Source organism: Ambystoma mexicanum, unplaced genomic scaffold (assembly GCF_040938575.1).
Source record: "Ambystoma mexicanum isolate Mex_15411 unplaced genomic scaffold, UKY_AmexF1_1 Mex_scaf3, whole genome shotgun sequence".
Classification (NCBI taxonomy): Eukaryota; Metazoa; Chordata; class Amphibia; order Caudata; family Ambystomatidae; genus Ambystoma; species Ambystoma mexicanum.
Genome location: NW_027182444.1, coordinates 13,714,746 through 13,739,302, shown reverse-complemented (window position 1 = coordinate 13,739,302; position 24,557 = coordinate 13,714,746).

The window sequence follows — 24,557 nt, the reverse complement described above, 5'->3', positions numbered from 1 at the left end:
CTTCCTATAACATGAGATGTGATTTCCAAATCCTTCCCCTTCCAAACCTGAGACCCTCCCTTTAGCATTAGATGTGATATACAACTCCTTCCCATTCCAATCCTGAGACCCTTCTGATAGCATGAGATGTGATATCTCAATGCCTCTAATACCAAACCTGAGATCCTATCTCTAACATGAAATGTGATATCCATCTCCTTCCCTTTCCAAACCTGAGACCCTGCCTATAGCATGAGATGTGATATCCAAGTCCTTCCCATTCCAATCCTGAGACCCTTTCTATAGCATGTGATGTGATATCTCAATGCTTATACCAAACCTGAGACCCTTCCTATGGCATGAGATGTCATATACAACTCCTTCCCATTCCAATCCTGAGACCCTTCCTATAGCATGAGTTGTGATATCTCAATGCATATACCAAACCTGAGACCCTTCCTATAGCATGAGATGTGATATCCAACTTCTTCCCATTCCAATCCTGAGACCCTTCCTATAACATGAGATGTGATGTCTCAATGCTTCTAATACCAAACCTGAGATATTTCCTATAATATGAGATGTGATATCCAACTCCTTCCCATTCCAATCCTGAGACCCTTCCTATAGCATGAGATGTGATATCTCAATGCTTATACCAAACCTGAGACCCTTCCTAAAGCTTGAGATGTGATATCCAACTCCTTCCCATTCCAATCCTGAGACCCTTCCTATAGCATAATATGTGATATCTCAAGGCCTCTAATACCAAACCTGAGATCCTTCCTCTAACATGAAATGTGATATCCAACTCCTTCCCCTTCCAAACCTGAGAGCCTTCCTATATCATGAGATATGATATCCAAGTCCTTCCCATTCCAATCCTGAGACCCTTCCTATAACATGAAATGTGATATCCAACTCCTTCCCATTCCAACCTGAGACCTTTCCTATAACATGAGATGTGATATCCAACTCCTTCCCATTCCAATCCTGAGACCCTTCCTATAGCATGAGATGTGATGTCTCAATGCTTCTAATACCAAACCTGAGAACCTTCCTACAGCAAGCGATGTGATATCTCAATGCTTCCAATACCAAACCTGAGACCAGTCCTATAACATGAGATTGGATATCCAACTCCTTCCCCTTCCAAACCTGAGACCCTTCCTATAGCATGAGATGTGATATCCAACTTCTTCCCATTCCAATCCTGAGACCGTTCCTATAACATGAGATGTGATGTCTCAATGCTTCTAATACCAAACCTGAGATCTTTCCTATAACATGAGATGTAATATCCAACTCCTTCCCATTCCAATCCTGAGACCCTTCCTATAGCATGAGATGTGCTATCTCAATGCTTATACCAAACCTGAGACCCTTCCTAAAGCTTGAGATGTGATATCCAACTCCTTCCCATTCCAATCCTGAGACCCTTCCTATAGCATGATATGTGATATCTCAAGGCCTCTAATACCAAACCTGAGATCCTTCCTCTAACATGAAATGTGATATCCAACTCCTTCCCCTTCCAAACCTGAGAGCCTTCCTATATCATGAGATATGATATCCAAGTCCTTCCCATTCCAATCCTGAGACCCTTCCTATAACATGAAATGTGATATCCAACTCCTTCCCATTCCAACCTGAGACCCTTCCTATAGCATGAGATGGGATATCCAACTCCTTCCAAATCCAATACTGATACCCTTCCAATAGCATGAGATGTGATATCCCAATGCTTCTACCAAACCTGAGAACCATACTATGGCATGAGATGTGATATCAAACTCCTTCCCATTCCAATCTTGAGACTCTTCCTATAGCTTGAGATGTGATATCCAACTCCTTCCCATTCCAATTCTGAGACCCTTCCTATGCCATGAGACTTGATATCTCAATGCTTCTAATACCAAACCTGAGACCCGTCCTATAACATGAGATGTGATATCCAAATCTTTCCCCTTCCAAACCTTAGACCCTTCCTTTATCATGAGATGTGATATCCAACTCCTTCCCATTCCAATCCTGAGACCCTTCCGATATCATGAGATTTGTTATCTCAATGCTTCTAATATCAAACTTGAGAAACTCCCTATAGCATGAGATGTGACATCCAAGTCCCCCCCATTCCAATCCTGAGACCCTTCCTATAGCATGAGATGTGATATCTCAATGCTTCTAATACCAAACCTGAGACCCTTCCTATAACATGAGCTGGGATATCCAACTCCTTCCCATTCCAATCCTGAGACCCTTCCGATAGCAGAGATGTGATATCTCAATGCTTATACCAATCCTGAGACCCTTCCTATGGCCTGAGATGTCATATACAACTCCTTCCCAATCCAATCCTGAGACCCTTCCTATAGCATGAGATGTGATATCTCAATGCTTATACCAAATCTGAGACCCTTCCTATAGCATCAGATGTGATATCCAACTCCTTCCCATTCCAATCCTGAGACCCTTCCTATAGCATGAGATGTGATGTCTCAATGCTTCTAATACCAAACCTGAGATCCTTCCTATAACATGAGATGTGATATCCAACTCCTTCCCATTCCAATCCTGAGACCCTTCCTATAGCATGAGATGTGATGTCTCAATGCTTCTAATACCAAACCTGAGAACCTTCCTACAGCATGCAATGTGATATCTCAATGCTTCTAATACCAAACCTGAGACCAGTCCTATAACATGAGATTGGATATCCAACTCCTTCCCCTTCCAAACCTGAGACCCTTCCTATAGCATGAGATGTGATATCCAACTTCTTCCCATTCCAATCCTGAGACCCTTCCTATAACATGAGATGTGATGTCTCAATGCTTCTAATACCAAACCGGAGATCTTTCCTATAACATGAGATGTGATATCCAACTCCTTCCCATTCCAATCCTGAAACCCTTCCTATAGCATGAGATGTGCTATCTCAATGCTTATACCAAACCTGAGACCCTTCCTAAAGCTTGAGATGTGATATCCAACTCCTTCCCATTCCAATCCTGAAACCCTTCCTATAGCATGAGATGTGCTATCTCAATGCTTATACCAAACCTGAGACCCTTCCTAAAGCTTGAGATGTGATATCCAACTCCTTCCCCTTCCAAACCTGAGAGCCTTCCTATAGCATGAGATATGATATCCAAGTCCTTCCCATTCCAATCCTGAGACCCTTCCTATAACATGAAATGTGATATCCAACTCCTTCCCATTCCAACCTGAGACCCTTCCTATAGCATGAGATGGGATATCCAACTCCTTTCAAATCCAATACTGATACCCTTCCAATAGCATGAGATGTGATATCCCAATGCTTCTACCAAACCTGAGACCCATACTATGGCATGAGATGTGATATCAAACTCCTTCCCATTCCAATCCTGAGACTCTTCCTATAGCTTGAGATGTGATATCCAACTCCTTCCCATTCCAATTCTGAGACCCTTCCTATGCCATGAGACTTGATATCTCAATGCTTCTAATACCAAACCTGAGACCCGTCCTATAACATGAGATGTGATATCCAAATCTTTCCCCTTCCAAACCTTAGACCCTTCCTTTATCATGAGATGTGATATCCAACTCCTTCCCATTCCAATCCTGAGACCCTTCCGATATCATGAGATTTGTTATCTCAATGCTTCTAATATCAAACTTGAGACCCTCCCTATAGCATGAGATGTGACATCCAAGTCCTCCCCATTCCAATCCTGAGACCCTTCCTATAGCATGAGATGTGATATCTCAATGCTTCTAATACCAAACCTGAGACTCTTCCTATAACATGAGATGGGATATCCAACTCCTTCCCATTCCAATCCCGAGACCCTTCCGATAGCAGAGATGTGATATCTCAATGCTTATACCAATCCTGAGACCCTGCCTATGGCCTGAGATGTCATATACAACTCCTTCCCAATCCAATCCTGAGACCCTTCCTATAGCATGAGATGTGATATCTCAATGCTTATACCAAATCTGAGACCCTTCCTATAGCATGAGATGGGATATCCAACTCCTTCCAAATCCAATACTGATACCCTTCCAATAGCATGAGATGTGATATCCCAATGCTTCTACCAAACCTGAGACCCATACTATAGCATGAGATGGGATATTCAACTCCTTCCAAATCCAATACTGATACCCTTCCAATAGCATGTGATGTGATATCCCAATGCTTCTACCAAACCTGAGACCCATACTATGGCATGAGATGTGATATCAAACTCATTCCCATTCCAATCCTGAGACTCTTCCTATAGCTTGAGATGTGATATCCAACTCCTTCCCATTCCAATTCTGAGACCCTACCTATGCCATGAGACTTGATATCTCAATGCTTCTAATACCAAACCTGAGACCCGTCCTATAACATGAGATGTGATATCCAAATCTTTCCCCTTCCAAACCTTAGACCCTTCCATTATCATGAGATATGATATCCAACTCCTTCCCATTCCAATCCTGAGACCCTTCCGATATCATGAGATTTGTTATCTCAATGCTTCTAATATCAAACTTGAGACCCTCCCTATAGCATGAGATGTGACATCCAAGTCCTCCCGATTCCAATCCTGAGACCCTTCCTATAGCATGAGATGTGATATCTCAATGCTTCTAATACCAAACCTGAGACCCTTCCTATAACATGAGATGTGATTTCCAAATCCTTCCCCTTCCAAACCTGAGACCCTCCCTTTAGCATGAGATGTGATATACAACTCCTTCCCATTCCAATCCTGAGACCCTTCTGATAGCATGAGATGTGATATCTCAATGCCTCTAATACCAAACCTGAGATCCTATCTCTAACATGAAATGTGATATCCATCTCCTTCCCTTTCCAAACCTGAGACCCTGCCTATAGCATGAGATGTGATATCCAAGTCCTTCCCATTCCAATCCTGAGACCCTTTCTATAGCATGTGATGTGATATCTCAATGCTTATACCAAACCTGAGACCCTTCCTATGGCATGAGATGTCATATACAACTCCTTCCCATTCCAATCCTGAGACCCTTCCTATAGCATGAGATGTGATATCTCAATGCTTATACCAAACCTGAGACCCTTCCTATGGCATGAGATGTGATATCCAACTTCTTCCCATTCCAATCCTGAGACCCTTCCTATAACATGAGATGTGATGTCTCAATGCTTCTAATACCAAACCTGAGATATTTCCTATAATATGAGATGTGATATCCAACTCCTTCCCATTCCAATCCTGAGACCCTTCCTATAGCATGAGATGTGATATCTCAATGCTTATACCAAACCTGAGACCCTTCCTATAGCTTGAGATGTGATATCCAACTCCTTCCCATTCCAATCCAGAGACCCTTCCTATAGCATGAGATGTGATATCTCAAGGCCTCTAATACCAAACCTGAGATCCTTCCTCTAACATGAAATGTGATATCCAACTCCTTCCCCTTCCAAACCTGAGAGCCTTCCTATAGCATGAGATATGATATCCAAGTCCTTCCCATTCCAATCCTGAGACCCTTTCTATAACATGAAATGTGATATCCAACTCCTTCCCATTCCAACCTGAGACCCTTCCTATAGCATGAGATGGGATATCCAACTCCTTCCAAATCCAATAATGATACCCTTCCGATAGCCAAGGAGATGTGATATCCCAATGCTTCTACCAAACCTGAGACCCATACTATGGCATGAGATGTGATATCAAACTCCTTCCCATTCCAATCCTGAGGCCCTTCCTATAGCTTGAGGTGTGATATCCAACTCCTTCCCATTCCAATTCTGAGACCCTTCTTATACCATGAGACTTGATATCTCAATGCTTCTAATACCAAACCTGAGACCCGTCCTATAACATGAGATGTGATATCCAAATCCTTCCCCTTCCAAACCTCAGACCCTTCCTTTATCATGAGATGTGATATCCAACTCCTTCCCATTCCAATCCTGAGACCGTTCCGATATCATGAGATTTGCTATCTCAATGCTTCTAATATCAAACTTGAGACCCTCCCTATAGCATGAGATGTGACATCCAAGTTCTTCCCATTCCAATCCTGAGACCCTTCCTATAGCATGAGATGTGATATCTCTATGCTTCTAATACCAAACCTGAGACCCTTCCTATAACATGAGATGGGATATCCAACTCCTTCCCATTCCAATCCTGAGACCCTTCCGATAGCAGAGATGTGATATCTCAATGCTTATACCAAACCTGAGACCCTTCATATGGCCTGGGATGTCATATACAACTCCTTCCCATTCCAATCCTGTGACCCTTCCTATAGCATGAGATGTGATATCTCAATGCCTATACCAAATCTGAGACCCTTCCTATAGCATGAGATGTGATATCCAATTCCTTCCCATTCCAATCCTGAGACCCTTCCTATAGCATGAGATGTGATATCTCAATGCTTATACCAAACCTGAGAGCCTACCTATAGCATGAGATGTGATATCCAAGTCCATCCCATTCCAATCCTTAGACCCTTCCTACAGCATGCGATGTGATATCTCAATGATTCTAATACCAAACCAGAGACTCGTCCTATAACATGAGATGGGATATCCAACTCCTTCCCATTCCAATCCTGAGCCACTTCCGATAGCAGAGATGTGATATCTCAATGCTTATACCAAACCTGAGACCCTTCCTATAACATGAGATGTGATATCCAACTCCTTCCTGTTCCAAACCTGAGACACTAACTATAGCATATGTGATATCCAACTCCTTCCCATTCCAAACATGAGACCCTTCCTATAGCAAGAAAGTAATATCCAACTCCTAACCTTTCCAATCCTGAGACCCTTCCTATAGCAAGAGATGTGATATCCAAATCCTTTCCATTCCAATCCTGAGACCCTTCCTATAACATGAGATGTGATATCCAACTCCTTCCCATTCCAACCTGAGACACTTCCTATAGCATGAGAAGGGATATCCAACTCCTTCCCAATCCAATCCTGAGACCCTTCCGATAGCAGAGATGTGATATCTCAATGCTTATACCAAACCTGAGACCCTTCCTATAGCATGAGAAGGGATATCCAACTACTTCCCAATCCAATCCTGAGACCCTTCCGATAGCAGAGACGTGATATCTCAATGCTTCTACCAAACCTGAGACCCTTCCTTTAGCATGAGATCTGATATCCAAATCCTTCACATTCCAATCCTGAGACCCTTCCTATAGCATGAGAAGGGATATCTCAATGCTTCTAATACCAAACCTGAGATCCTTCCTATAACATGAGATGTGATATCCAACTCCTTCCCATTCCAATCCTGAGACCCTTCCTATAGCATGAGATGTGATATCTCAAGGCCTCTAATACCAAACCTGATATCCTTCCTCTAACATGAAATGTGATATCCAACTCCTTCCCATTCCAATCCTGAAACCCTTCCTATAGCATGAGATGTGCTATCTCAATGCTTATACCAAACCTGAGACCCTTCCTAAAGCTTGAGATGTGATATCCAACTCCTTCCCCTTCCAAACCTGAGAGCCTTCCTATAGCATGAGATATGATATCCAAGTCCTTCCCATTCCAATCCTGAGACCCTTCCTATAACATGAAATGTGATATCCAACTCCTTCCCATTCCAACCTGAGACCCTTCCTATAGCATGAGATGGGATATCCAACTCCTTCCAAATCCAATACTGATACCCTTCCAATAGCATGAGATGTGATATCCCAATGCTTCTACCAAACCTGAGACCCATACTATGGCATGAGATGTGATATCAAACTCCTTCCCATTCCAATCCTGAGACTCTTCCTATAGCTTGAGATGTGATATCCAACTCCTTCCCATTCCAATTCTGAGACCCTTCCTATGCCATGAGACTTGATATCTCAATGCTTCTAATACCAAACCTGAGACCCGTCCTATAACATGAGATGTGATATCCAAATCTTTCCCCTTCCAAACCTTAGACCCTTCCTTTATCATGAGATGTGATATCCAACTCCTTCCCATTCCAATCCTGAGACCCTTCCGATATCATGAGATTTGTTATCTCAATGCTTCTAATATCAAACTTGAGACCCTCCCTATAGCATGAGATGTGACATCCAAGTCCTCCCCATTCCAATCCTGAGACCCTTCCTATAGCATGAGATGTGATATCTCAATGCTTCTAATACCAAACCTGAGACTCTTCCTATAACATGAGATGGGATATCCAACTCCTTCCCATTCCAATCCTGAGACCCTTCCGATAGCAGAGATGTGATATCTCAATGCTTATACCAATCCTGAGACCCTTCCTATGGCCTGAGATGTCATATACAACTCCTTCCCAATCCAATCCTGAGACCCTTCCTATAGCATGAGATGTGATATCTCAATGCTTATACCAAATCTGAGACCCTTCCTATAGCATGAGATGGGATATCCAACTCCTTCCAAATCCAATACTGATACCCTTCCAATAGCATGAGATGTGATATCCCAATGCTTCTACCAAACCTGAGACCCATACTATAGCATGAGATGGGATATTCAACTCCTTCCAAATCCAATACTGATACCCTTCCAATAGCATGTGATGTGATATCCCAATGCTTCTACCAAACCTGAGACCCATACTATGGCATGAGATGTGATATCAAACTCATTCCCATTCCAATCCTGAGACTCTTCCTATAGCTTGAGATGTGATATCCAACTCCTTCCCATTCCAATTCTGAGACCCTACCTATGCCATGAGACTTGATATCTTAATGCTTCTAATACCAAACCTGAGACCCGTCCTATAACATGAGATGTGATATCCAAATCTTTCCCCTTCCAAACCTTAGACCCTTCCATTATCATGAGATATGATATCCAACTCCTTCCCATTCCAATCCTGAGACCCTTCCGATATCATGAGATTTGTTATCTCAATGCTTCTAATATCAAACTTGAGACCCTCCCTATAGCATGAGATGTGACATCCAAGTCCTCCCCATTCCAATCCTGAGACCCTTCCTATAGCATGAGATGTGATATCTCAATGCTTCTAATACCAAACCTGAGACCCTTCCTATAACATGAGATGTGATTTCCAAATCCTTCCCCTTCCAAACCTGAGACCCTTCCTTTAGCATGAGATGTGATATCTCAATGCTTATACCAAATCTGAGACCCTTCCTATAGTATGAGATGTGATATCCAACTCCTTCCCGTTCCAAACCTGAGACACTAACTATAGCATATGTGATATCCAACTCCTTCCCATTCCAAACATGAGACCCTTCCTATAGCAAGAACGTAATATCCAACTCCTACCCATTCCAATCCTGAGACCCTTCCTATAGCAAGAGATGTGATATCCGAATCCTTCCCATTCCAATCCTGAGACCCTTCCTATAACATGAGATGTGATATCCAACTCCTTCCCATTCCAACCTGAGACACTTCCTATAGCATGAGAAGGGATATCCAACTCCTTCCCAATCCAATCCTGAGACCCTTCCGATAGCAGAGATGTGATATCTCAATGCTTATACCAAACCTGAGACCCTTCCTATGGCATGAGATGTGATATCCAACTCCTTGCCATTCAAATCCTGAGACCCTTCCTATAGCATGAGAAGGGATATCCAACTCCTTCCCAATCCAATCCTGAGACCCTTCCGATAGCAGAGACGTGATATCTCAATGCTTCTACCAAACCTGAGACCCTTCCTTTAGCATGAGATGTGATATCCAAATCCTTCACATTCCAATCCTGAGACCCTTCCGATAGCAGAGATGTGATATCTCAATGCTTATACCAAACCTGAGACCCTTCCTATAGCATGAGAAGGGATATCCAACTACTTCCCAATCCAATCCTGAGACCCTTCCGATAGCAGAGACGTGATATCTCAATGCTTCTACCAAACCTGAGACCCTTCCTTTAGCATGAGATCTGATATCCAAATCCTTCACATTCCAATCCTGAGACCCTTCCTATAGCATGAGAAGGGATATCTCAATGCTTCTAATACCAAACCTGAGATCCTTCCTATAACATGAGATGTGATATCCAACTCCTTCCCATTCCAATCCTGAGACCCTTCCTATAGCATGAGATGTGATATCTCAAGGCCTCTAATACCAAACCTGATATCCTTCCTCTAACATGAAATGTGATATCCAACTCCTTCCCATTCCAATCCTGAAACCCTTCCTATAGCATGAGATGTGCTATCTCAATGCTTATACCAAACCTGAGACCCTTCCTAAAGCTTGAGATGTGATATCCAACTCCTTCCCCTTCCAAACCTGAGAGCCTTCCTATAGCATGAGATATGATATCCAAGTCCTTCCCATTCCAATCCTGAGACCCTTCCTATAACATGAAATGTGATATCCAACTCCTTCCCATTCCAACCTGAGACCCTTCCTATAGCATGAGATGGGATATCCAACTCCTTCCAAATCCAATACTGATACCCTTCCAATAGCATGAGATGTGATATCCCAATGCTTCTACCAAACCTGAGACCCATACTATGGCATGAGATGTGATATCAAACTCCTTCCCATTCCAATCCTGAGACTCTTCCTATAGCTTGAGATGTGATATCCAACTCCTTCCCATTCCAATTCTGAGACCCTTCCTATGCCATGAGACTTGATATCTCAATGCTTCTAATACCAAACCTGAGACCCGTCCTATAACATGAGATGTGATATCCAAATCTTTCCCCTTCCAAACCTTAGACCCTTCCTTTATCATGAGATGTGATATCCAACTCCTTCCCATTCCAATCCTGAGACCCTTCCGATATCATGAGATTTGTTATCTCAATGCTTCTAATATCAAACTTGAGACCCTCCCTATAGCATGAGATGTGACATCCAAGTCCTCCCCATTCCAATCCTGAGACCCTTCCTATAGCATGAGATGTGATATCTCAATGCTTCTAATACCAAACCTGAGACTCTTCCTATAACATGAGATGGGATATCCAACTCCTTCCCATTCCAATCCTGAGACCCTTCCGATAGCAGAGATGTGATATCTCAATGCTTATACCAATCCTGAGACCCTTCCTATGGCCTGAGATGTCATATACAACTCCTTCCCAATCCAATCCTGAGACCCTTCCTATAGCATGAGATGTGATATCTCAATGCTTATACCAAATCTGAGACCCTTCCTATAGCATGAGATGGGATATCCAACTCCTTCCAAATCCAATACTGATACCCTTCCAATAGCATGAGATGTGATATCCCAATGCTTCTACCAAACCTGAGACCCATACTATAGCATGAGATGGGATATTCAACTCCTTCCAAATCCAATACTGATACCCTTCCAATAGCATGTGATGTGATATCCCAATGCTTCTACCAAACCTGAGACCCATACTATGGCATGAGATGTGATATCAAACTCATTCCCATTCCAATCCTGAGACTCTTCCTATAGCTTGAGATGTGATATCCAACTCCTTCCCATTCCAATTCTGAGACCCTACCTATGCCATGAGACTTGATATCTTAATGCTTCTAATACCAAACCTGAGACCCGTCCTATAACATGAGATGTGATATCCAAATCTTTCCCCTTCCAAACCTTAGACCCTTCCATTATCATGAGATATGATATCCAACTCCTTCCCATTCCAATCCTGAGACCCTTCCGATATCATGAGATTTGTTATCTCAATGCTTCTAATATCAAACTTGAGACCCTCCCTATAGCATGAGATGTGACATCCAAGTCCTCCCCATTCCAATCCTGAGACCCTTCCTATAGCATGAGATGTGATATCTCAATGCTTCTAATACCAAACCTGAGACCCTTCCTATAACATGAGATGTGATTTCCAAATCCTTCCCCTTCCAAACCTGAGACCCTTCCTTTAGCATGAGATGTGATATCTCAATGCTTATACCAAATCTGAGACCCTTCCTATAGTATGAGATGTGATATCCAACTCCTTCCCGTTCCAAACCTGAGACACTAACTATAGCATATGTGATATCCAACTCCTTCCCATTCCAAACATGAGACCCTTCCTATAGCAAGAACGTAATATCCAACTCCTACCCATTCCAATCCTGAGACCCTTCCTATAGCAAGAGATGTGATATCCGAATCCTTCCCATTCCAATCCTGAGACCCTTCCTATAACATGAGATGTGATATCCAACTCCTTCCCATTCCAACCTGAGACACTTCCTATAGCATGAGAAGGGATATCCAACTCCTTCCCAATCCAATCCTGAGACCCTTCCGATAGCAGAGATGTGATATCTCAATGCTTATACCAAACCTGAGACCCTTCCTATGGCATGAGATGTGATATCCAACTCCTTGCCATTCAAATCCTGAGACCCTTCCTATAGCATGAGAAGGGATATCCAACTCCTTCCCAATCCAATCCTGAGACCCTTCCGATAGCAGAGACGTGATATCTCAATGCTTCTACCAAACCTGAGACCCTTCCTTTAGCATGAGATGTGATATCCAAATCCTTCACATTCCAATCCTGAGACCCTTCCTATAGCATGAGATGTGATATCTCAATGCTTCTAATACCAAACCTGAGATCCTTCCTATAACATGAGATGTGATATCCAATTCCTTCCCATTCCAAACCTGAGACCCTTCCTATTGGATGAGATGTGATATCCAACTCCTTCCCATTCCAACCCTGAGACCCTTCCTATAGCATGAGATGTGATGTCTCAATGCTTCTAATTCCAAACCTGAGATCCTTCCTATAACATGAGATGTGATATCCAACTCCTTCCATTCCAATCCTGAGACCCGTCCTATAGCATGAGATGTGATATCTCAATGCTTATACCAAACCTGAGACCCTTCCTATAGCATGAGATGTGATATCCAACTACTTCCCATTCCAATCCTGAGACCCTTCCTATAGCATGAGATGTGATATCTCAATGCTTCTAATACCAAACCTGAGATCCTTCCTCTAACATGAAATGTGATATCCAACTCCTTCCCTTTCCAAACCTAAGAGCCTATCTATAGCATGAGATGTGATATCCAAGTCTTTCCCATTCCAACCCTTAGACCCTTCCTACAGCATGCAATATGATATCTCAATGATTCTAATAACAAACCTGAGACCCGTCCTATAACATGAGATGGGATATCGAACTCCTTCCCATTCCAATCCTGAGCCACTTCCGATAGCAGAGATGTGATATCTCAATGCTTATACCAAACCTGAGACCTTTCCTATAACATGAGATGTGATATCCAACTCCTTCCCGTTCCAAACCTGAGACACTAACTATAGCATATATGATATCCAACTCCTTCCCATTCCAAACATGAGACCCTTCCTATAGCAAGAACGTAATATCCAACTCCTACCCATTCCAATCCTGAGACAATTCCTATAGCAAGAGATGTGATATCCAAATCCTTCCCATTCCAATCCTGAGACCCTTCCTATAACATGAGATGTGATATCCAACTCCTTCCCATTCCAACCTGAGACACTTCCTATAGCATGAGAAGGGATAGCCAACTCCTTCCCAATCCAATCCTGAGACCCTTCCGAAAGCAGAGATGTCATATCTCAATGCTTATACCAAACCTGAGACCCTTCCTATGGCATGAGATGTGATATCCAACTCCTTGCCATTCAAATCCTGAGACCCTTCCTATAGCATGAGAAGGGATATCCAACTCCTTCCCAATCCAATCCTGAGACCCTTCCGATAGCAGAGACGTGATATCTCAATGCTTCTACCAAACCTGAGACCCTTCCTTTAGCATGAGATGTGATATCCAAATCCTTCACATTCCAATCCTGAGACCCTTCCTATAGCATGAGATGTGATATCTCAATGCTTCTAATACCAAACCTGAGACCCTCCCTATAGCATGAGATGTGATACCTCAATGCTTCTAATACCAAACCTGAGACTCTTCCTATAACATGAGATGGGATATCCAACTCCTTCCCATTACAATCCTGAGACGCTTCCGAAAGCAGAGATGTGATATCTCAATGCTTATACCAAACCTGAGACCCTTCCTATGGCATGAGATGTCATATACAGATCCTTCCCATTCCAATCCTGAGACCCTTCCTATAGCATGAGATGTGATATCTCAATGCTTATACCAAACCTAAAACCCTTCCTATAGCATGAGATGTGATATCCAACTCCTTCCCATTCCAATCCTGAGACCCTTCCTATAGCATGAGATGTGATATCCAATGGCTCTAATACCAAACCTGAGATCCTTCCTCTAACATTAAATGTGATATCCAACTCCTTCCCTTTCCAAACCTGAGAGCCTACCTATAGCATGAGATGTGATATCCAAGTCCTTCCCATTCCAATCCTTAGACCCTTCCTACAGCATGCAATATGATATCTCAATGATTCTAAGAACAAACCTGAGACCCGTCCTATAACATGAGATGGGATATCCAACTCCTTCCCATTCCAATCCTGAGACACTTCCGATAGCAGAGATGTGATATCTCAATGCTTATACCAAACCTGAGACCCTTCCTATAACATGAGATGTGATATCCAAATCCTTCCCGTTCCAAACCTGAGACCCTTCCTTTAGCATGAGATGTGATATCCAGCTCCTTCCCATTCCAATCCTGAGACACTTCCGATAGCATGAGATGTGATATCTCAATGCTTCTAATATCAAAACTGAGACCCTCCCTATAGCATGATATGTGATATCTAAGTCCTTCCCATTCCAATCCTGAGACACTCCCTATAGCATGAGATGTGATATCCAACTCTTTCCCATTCCAATCCTGAGACCCTTCCTATAGCATGAGATATGATATCTCAATACTTCTAATACCAAACGTGAGATCCTTCCGATAACATGAGATGTGATATCCAAATCCTTCCCCTTCCAAACCTGAGTCCCTCCCTTTAGCATGAGATGTGATATCCAAATCCTTCCCATTCCAATCCTGAGACCCTTCTGATAGCATGAGATGTGATATCTCAATGCTTCTAATACCAAACCTGAGATCCTTCCGATAGCATGAGATGTGATATCTCAATGCTTCTAATACCAAACCTGAGATCCTTCCTATAACATGAGATGTGATATCCAAATCCTTCCCCTTCCAAACCTGAGACCCTCCCGGATATCCCATCTCATGCTATAGGAAGGGTCTCAGGTTGGAATGGGAAGGAGTTGGATATGACATCTCATGTTATAGGAAGGGTCTCAGGATTGGAATGGGAAGGACTTGGATATCACATCTCATGTTGTAGGAAGGCTCTCAGGTTTGGAAAGGGAAGGAGTTGGATATCACATTTCATGTTAGAGGTAGGATCTCAGGTTTGGTATTAGAGGCATTGAGATATCACATCTCATGCTATCAGAAGGGTATCAGGATTGGAATGGGAAGGAGTTGGATATCACATCTCATGCTAAAGGGAGGGTCTCAGGTTCGGAAGGGGAAGGATTTGGATGTCACATCTCATGTTATAGGAAGGATCTCAGGTTTGGTATTAGAAGCATTGAGATATCACATCTCATGCTATCGGAAGGATCTCAGGTTTGGTATTAGAAGCATTGAGATATCACATCTCATGCTATAGGAAGGGTCTCAGGATTGGAATGGGAAGGAGTTGGATATCACATCTCATGATAAAGGAAGGGTCTAATGTTTGGAAGGGGAAGGATTTGGATATCACATCTCATGTTATAGGACGGGTCTCAGGTTTGGTATTAGAAGCATTGAGATATCAAGTCTCATGGTATAGGAAGGGTCTCAGAATTGGAATGGGAAGGAGTTGGATATCACATCTCAAGCTATAGGAAGGGTCTCAGGATTGGAATGGGAAGGAGTTTGATGTCACATCTTATGACATTGTATGGGTCTCAGGTTTGGTAGAAGCATTGGGATATCACATCTCATGCTATTGGATGGGTATCAGATTGGATTTGGAAGGAGTTGGATATCCCATCTCATGCTATAGGAAGGGTCTCAGGCTGGAATGGGAAGGAGTTGGATATCACATTTAATGTTATAGGAAGGGTCTCAGGATTGGAATGGGAAGGACTTGGATATCATATCTCATGCTATAGGAAGGCTCTCAGGTTTGGAAGGGGAAGGAGTTGGATATCACATTTCATGTTAGAGGAAGGATCTCAGGTTTGGTATTAGAGGCCTTGAGATATCACATCTCATGCTATAGGAAGGGTCTCAGGATTGGAATGGGAAGGAGTTGGATATCACATCTCAAGCTATAGGAAGGGTCTCAGGTTTGGTATAAGCATTGAGATATCACATCTCATGCTATAGGAAGGGTCTCAGGATTGGAATGGGAAGGAGTTGGATATCACATCTCATGTTATAGGAAAGATCTCAGGGTTGGTATTAGAAGCATTGAGACATCACATCTCATGTTATAGGAAGGGTCTTAGGATTGGAATGGGAAGAAGTTGGATATCACATCTCATGCTATAGGAAGGGTCTCAGGTTTGGTATAAGCATTGAGATATCACATCTCATGCTATAGGAAGGGTCTCAGGATTGGAATGGGAAGGAGTTGTATATGACATATCATGCAATAGGAAGGGTCTCAGGTTTGGTATAAGCATTGAGATATCACATCACATGCTATATGAAGGGTCTCAGGATTGGAATGGGAAGGACTTGGATATCACATCTCATGCTATAGGCAGGGTCTCAGGTTTGGAAAGGGAAGGAGATGGATATCACATTTCATGTTAGAGGTAGGATCTCAGGTTTGGTATTAGAGGCATTGAGATATCACATCTCATGCTATCAGAAGGGTCTCAGGATTGGAATGGGAAGGAGTTGTATATCACATCTCATGCTAAAGGGAGGGTCTCAGGTTTGGAAGGGGAAGGATTTGGAAATCACATCTCATGTTATAGGAAGGATCTCAGGTTTGGTATTAGAAGCATTCAGATATCATATCTCATGCTATCGGAAGTATCTCAGGTTTGGTATTAGAGGCATTGAGATATCACATCTCATGCTATCATAAGGGTCTCAGGATTGGAATGGGAAGGATTTGGATATCACATCTCTTGTTATAGGAAGGATCTCAGGTTTGGTATTAGAAGCATTGAGATATCACATCTCATGCTATAGGAAGGGTCTCAGGATTGGAATGGGAAGGAGTTGGATATCACATCTCATGCTATAGGAAGGGTCTCAGATTTGGTATAAGCATTGAGATATCACATCTCATGCTATAGGAAGGGTCTCAGGATTGGAATGGGAAGGAGTTGGATATCACATCTCATGTTATAGGAAGGGTCTCAGGTTTGGAACGGGAAGGAGTTAGATATCACATCTCATGTTATAGGAAGAGTCTCAGGTTTGGTATAAGCATTGAGATATCACATCTCTGCTATCGGAGGTGTCTCAGGATTGGGACGGGAAGGAATTGGATATCACATCTCATGCTAGAGGAATGGTATCAGGTTTGGAACGGGAAGGAGTTGGATATCCCATCTCATGTTATAGGACAGGTCTCAGGTTTGATATTAGAAGCATTGAGATATCACATCTCTGCTATTGGAAGGGTCTCAGGATTGGAATGGGAAGGACTTGGATATCAGAATTCATGTTATAGGAAGGGTCTCAGGTTTGGTATTAGAAGCATTGAGATATCACATCTCATGCTATAGGAAGGGTCTCAGGATTGAAATGGGAAGGACTTGGATATCACATCTCATGTTGTAGGAAGGCTCTCAGGTTTGGAAAGGGAAGGAGTTGGATATCACATTTCATGTTAGAGGTAGGATCTCAGGTTTGGTATTAGAGGCATTGAGATATCACATCTCATGCTATCAGAAAGGTATCAGGATTGGAAGGGGAAGGATTTGGATATCACATCTCATGTTATAGGACGGGTCTCAGGTTTGGTATTAGAAGCATTGAGATATCAAGTCTCATGGTATAGGAAGGGTCTCAGAATTGGAATGGGAAGGAGTTGGATATCACATCTCAAGCTATAGGAAGGGTCTCAGGATTGGAATGGGAAGGAGTTTGATGTCACATCTTATGCCATAGTATGGGTCTCAGGTTTGGTAGAAGCATTGGGATATCACATCTCATGCTATTGGATGGGTATCAGATTGGATTTGGAAGGAGTTGGATATCCCATCTCATGCTATAGGAAGGGTCTCAGGCTGGAATGGGAAGGAGTTGGATATCACATTTAATGTTATAGGAAGGGTCTCAGGATTGGAATGGGAAGGACTTGGATATCATATCTCATGCTATAGGAAGGCTCTCAGGTTTTGAAGGGGAAGGAGTTGGATATCACATTTCATGTTAGAGGAAGGATCTCAGGTTTGGTATTAGAGGCCTTGAGATATCACATCTCATGCTATAGGAAGGGTCTCAGGATTGGAATGGGAAGGAGTTGGATATCACATCTCAAGCTATAGGAAGGGTCTCAGGTTTGGTATAAGCATTGAGATATCACATCTCATGCTATAGGAAGGGTCTCAGGATTGGAATGGGAAGGAGTTGGATATCACATCTCATGTTATAGGAAAGATCTCAGGTTTGGTATTAGAAGCATTGAGACATCACATCTCATGTTATAGGAAGGGTCTTAGGATTGGAATGGGAAGAAGTTGGATATCACATCTCATGCTATAGGAAGGGTCTCAGGTTTGGTATAAGCATTGAGATATCACATCTCATGCTATAGGAAGGGTCTCAGGATTGGAATGGGAAGGAGTTGTATATGACATATCATGCAATAGGAAGGGTCTCAGGTTTGGTATAAGCATTGAGATATCACATCACATGCTATATGAAGGGTCTCAGGATTGGAATGGGAAGGACTTGGATATCACATCTCATGCTATAGGCAGGGTCTCAGGTTTGGAAAGGGAAGGAGATGGATATCACATTTCATGTTAGCGGTAGGATCTCAGGTTTGGTATTAGAGGCATTGAGATATCACATCTCATGCTATCAGAAGGGTCTCAGGATTGGAATGGGAAGGAGTTGTATATCACATCTCATGCTAAAGGGAGGGTCTCAGGTTTGGAAGGGGAAGGATTTGGAAATCACATCTCATGTTATAGGAAGGATCTCAGGTTTGGTATTAGAAGCATTCAGATATCATATCTCATGCTATCGGAAGTATCTCAGGTTTGGTATTAGAGGCATTGAGATATCACATCTCATGCTATCATAAGGGTCTTAGGATTGGAATGGGAAGGAGTTGGATATCACATCTCTTGTTATAGGAAGGATCTCAGGTTTGGTATTAGAAGCATTGAGATATCACATCTCATGCTATAGGAAGGGTCTCAGGATTGGAATGGGAAGGAGTTGGATATCACATCTCATGCTATAGGAAGGGTCTCAGATTTGGTATAAGCATTGAGATATCACATCTCATGCTATAGGAAGGGTCTCAGGATTGGAATGGGAAGGAGTTGGATATCACATCTCATGCTATAGGAAGGGTCTCAGGTTTGGAACGGGAAGGAGTTAGATATCACATCTCATGTTATAGGAAGAGTCTCAGGTTTGGTATAAGCATTGAGATATCACATCTCTGCTATCGGAGGTGTCTCAGGATTGGGACGGGAAGGAATTGGATATCACATCTCATGCTAGAGGAAGGGTATCAGGTTTGGAACGGGAAGGAGTTGGATATCCCATCTCATGTTATAGGACAGGTCTCAGGTTTGATATTAGAAGCATTGAGATATCACATCTCTGCTATTGGAAGGGTCTCAGGATTGGAATGGGAAGGACTTGGATATCAGAATTCATGTTATAGGAAGGGTCTCAGGTTTGGTATTAGAAGCATTGAGATATCACATCTCATGCTATAGGAAGGGTCTCAGGATTGAAATGGGAAGGACTTGGATATCACATCTCATGTTATAGGAAGGGTCTCAGGTTTGGTATTAGAAGCATTGCGATATCACATCTCATGCTATAGGAAGGGTCTCAGGAATGGAATGGGAAGGACTTGGATATCACATCTCATGATAAAGGAAGGGTCTAAGGTTTGGAAGGGGAAGGATTTGGATATCACATCTCATGTTATTGGACCGGTCTCAGGTTTGGTATTAGAAGCATTGAGATATCAAGTCTCATGGTATGGGACGGGAGTTTGATATCACATCTCATGCCATGGTATGGGTCTCAGGTTTTGTAGAAGCATTGGGATATCACATCTCATGCTATCAGAAGGGTATCAGGATTGGATTTGGAAGGAGTTGGATATCCCATCTCATGCAATAGGAAGGGTCTCAGGTTGGAATGGGAAGGAGTTGGATATGACATCTCATGTTATAGGAAGGGTCTCAGGATTGGAATGGGAAGGACTTGGATATCACATCTCATGCTGTAGGAAGGCTCTCAGGTTTGGAAAGGGAAGGAGTTGGATATCACATTTCATGTTAGAGGTAGGATCTCAGGTTTGGTGTTAGAGGCATTGAGATATCACATCTCATGCTATCAGAAGGGTATCAGGATTGGAATGGGAAGGAGTTGGATATCACATCTCATGTTATAGGAAGGATCTCAGGTTTGGTATTAGAAGCATTGAGATATCACATCTCATGCTATCGGAAGGATCTCAGGTTTGGTATTAGAAGCATTGAGATATCACATCTCATGCTATAGGAAGGGTCTCAGGATTGGAATGGGAAGGAGTTGGATATCACATCTCATGTTATAGGAAGGATCTCAGGTTTGGTATTAGAAGCATTGAGATATCACATCTCATGCTATAGGACTGGTCTCAGGATTGGAATGGGAAGGAGTTGGATATCACATCTCATGCTAAAGGAAGGGTCTCAGTTTTGGTAGAAGCATTGAGATTTCACATATCATGCTATAGGAAGGGTCTCAGGATTGGAATGGGAAGGAGTTGGATATCACATCTCATGCTATAGGAAGGGTCTCAGGTTTGGTATAAGCATTGAGATATCACATCTCTGCTATCGGAAGGGTCTCAGGATTGGAATGGGAAGGACTTAGATATCACATCTCATGCTATAGGGAGGGTCTCAGTATTGATATTAGAAGCATTGAGATATCACATCTCAAGCTATCGGAAGGGTCTCAAGATTGGAATGGGAAGGAGTTGGATATCACATCTCATGCTATAGGAAGGGTCTCAGGTTAGGAAAGGGAAGGAGTTGGATATCATATCTCATGATCTCATGTTATAGGAAGAGTCTCATGCTAAGAACTGATAGACCCTTCCTATAACATGAGATGGGAATATCCAACTCCTTCCCATTCCAATCCTGAGACCCTTCAGATAGCAGAGATGTGATATCTCAATGCTTATACCAAACCTGAGACCCTTCCTATAGCATGAGATGTGATATCCAACTCCTTCCCATTCCAATACTGAGACCCTTCCTATAGCATGAGATGTGATATCTCAATGCTTCTAATATCAAACGTGAGACCCTCCCAATAGCATGAGATGTGATACCTCAATGCTTCTAATACCAAACCTGAGACTCTTCCTATAACATGAGATGGGATATCCAACTCCTTCCCATTACAATCCTGAGACGCTTCCGAAAGCAGAGATGTGATATCTCAATGCTTATACCAAACCTGAGACCCTTCCTATGGCATGAGATGTCATATACAGATCCTTCCCATTCCAATCCTGAGACCCTTCCTATAGCATGAGATGTGATATCTCAATGCTTATACCAAACCTAAAACCCTTCCTATAGCATGAGATGTGATATCCAACTCCTTCCCATTCCAATCCTGAGACCCTTCCTATAGCATGAGATGTGATATCCAATGGCTCTAATACCAAACCTGAGATCCTTCCTCTAACATTAAATGTGATATCCAACTCCTTCCCTTTCCAAACCTGAGAGCCTACCTATAGCATGAGATGTGATATCCAAGTCCTCCCCATTCCAATCCTTACACCCTTCCTACAGCATGCAATATGATATCTCAATGATTCTAATAACAAACCTGAGACCCGTCCTATAACATGAGATGTGATATCCAACTCCTTCCCATTCCAATCCTGAGACACATCCGATAGCAGAGATGTGATATCTCAATGCTTCTAATACCAAACCTGAGACCAGTCCTATAACATGAGATGGGATATCCAACTCCTTCCCGTTCCAAACCTGAGACCCTTCCTATAGCATGAGATGTGATATCCAACTCCTTCCCATCCCAATCCTGATACACTTCCGATTGCAGAGATTTGATATCTCAATGCTTATACCAAACCTGAGACTCTTCCTATAACATGAGATGTGATATCCAACTCCTTCCCGTTCCAAACCTGAGACCCTTCCTATAGCATGAGATGTGATATCCAACTCCTTCCCATTCCAATCCTGAGACCCTTATGATAGCATGAGATGTGATATCTCAATGCCTCTAATACCAAATCTGAGATTCTTCCGATAGCATGAGATGTGATATCTCAATGCTTCTTATACCAAACCTGAGATCCTTCCTATAACATGAGATGTGATATCCAAATCCTTCCCCTTCCAAACCTGAGACCCTCCCTTTAGCATGAGATGTGATATCCAACTCCTTCCCATTCCAACCTGAGACCCTTCCTATAGCATGAGATGGGATATCCAACTCCTTGGAATTCCAATCCTGATACCCTTCCGATAGCATGAGATTTGATATCCCAATGCTTATACCAAACCTGAGACCCATACTATGGCATGAGATGTGATATCAAACTCCTTCCCATTCCAATCCTGAGACCCTTCCTATAGCTTGAGATGTGATATCCAACTCCTTCCCATTCCAATTCTGAGACCCTTCCTATACCATGAGACTTGATATCTCAATGCTTCTAATACCAAACCTGAGACCCGTCCTATAACATGAGATGTGATATCCAAATCCTTCCCCTTCCAAACCTTAGACCCTTCCTTTATCATGAGATGTGATATCCAACTCCTTCCCATTCCAATCCTGAGACCCTTCCGATATCATGAGATGTGATATCTCAATGCTTCTAATATCAAACTCGAGACCCTCCCTATAGCATGAGATGTGATATCCAAGTCCTTCCCATTCCAATCCTGAGACCCTTCCGATATCATGAGATGTGATATCTCAATGCTTCTAATATCAAACTCGAGACCCTCCCTATAGCATGAGATGTGATATCCAAGTCCTTCCCATTCCAATCCTGAGACCCTTCCTATAGCTTGAGATGTGATATCCAACTCCTTCCCATTCCAATTCTGAGACCCTTCCTATACCATGAGACTTGATATCTCAATGCTTCTAATACCAAACCTGAGACCCGTCCTATAACATGAGATGTGATATCCAAATCCTTCCCCTTCTAAACCTTAGACCCTTCCTTTATCATGAGATGTGATATCCAACTCCTTCCCATTCCAATCCTGAGACCCTTCCGATATCATGAGATGTGATATCTCAATGCTTCTAATATCAAACTCGAGACCCTCCCTATAGAATGAGATGTGATATCCAACTCCTTCCCATTCCAATCCTGAGACACTTCCTATAGCATGAGATGTGATATCTCACTGCGTATACCAAACCTGAGACCCTTCCTATAGCATGAGATGTGATATCCAACTCCTTCCCATTCCAATCCTGAGACCCTTCCTATTGCATGAGATGTGATATCTCAATGCTTCTAATATCAAACTTGAGACCCTCCCTATAGCATGAGATGTGATATCCAAGTCCTTCCCATTCCAATCTTGAGACACTTCCTATAAAGGGTCTCAGGTTTGGTATTAGAAGCATAGAGATATCACATCTCATGCTATAGGAAGGGTCTCAGGATTGGAATGGGAAGGACTTGGATGTCACATCTCATGCTATAGGGAGGGTCTCAAGTTTGATATTAGAAGCATTGAGATAACAAATCTCATGATATCGGAAGGGTCTCAGGATTGGAATGGGAAGGAGTTGGATACCACATCTCATGATAAAGGAAGGGTCTAAGGTTTTGGAAGGGGAAGGATTTGGATATCACATCTCATGTTATAGGACGGGTCTCAGGTTTGGTATTAGAAGCATTGAGATATCAAGTCTCATGGTATAAGAAGGGTCTCAGAATTGGAATGGGAAGGAGTTGGATACCACACCTCAAGCTATAGGAAGGGTCTCAGGATTGGAATGGGAAGGAGTTTGATATCACATCTCATGCCATAGTATGGGTCTCAGGTTTGGTAGAAGCATTGGGATATCACATCTCATGCTATCGGAAGGGTATCAGTATTGGATTTGGAAGAAGTTGGATATCCCATCTCATGCTATAGGAAGGGTCTCAGGTTGGAATGGGAAGGAGTTGGATATCACATTTCATGTTATAGGAAGGGTCTCAGGATTGGAATGGGAAGGACTTGGATATCATATCTCATGCTATAGGACAGGTCTCAGGTTTGTTATTAGAATCATTGAGATATCATATTGCATGCTGTAGGAAGGGTCTAAGGATTGGAACGGGAAGGACTTGGATATCACATCTCATGCTATAGATAGGCTCTTAGGTTTGGAAAGGGAAGGAGTTGGATATCACATTTCATGTTAGAGGAAGGATCTCAGGTTTGGTATTAGAAGCATTGAGA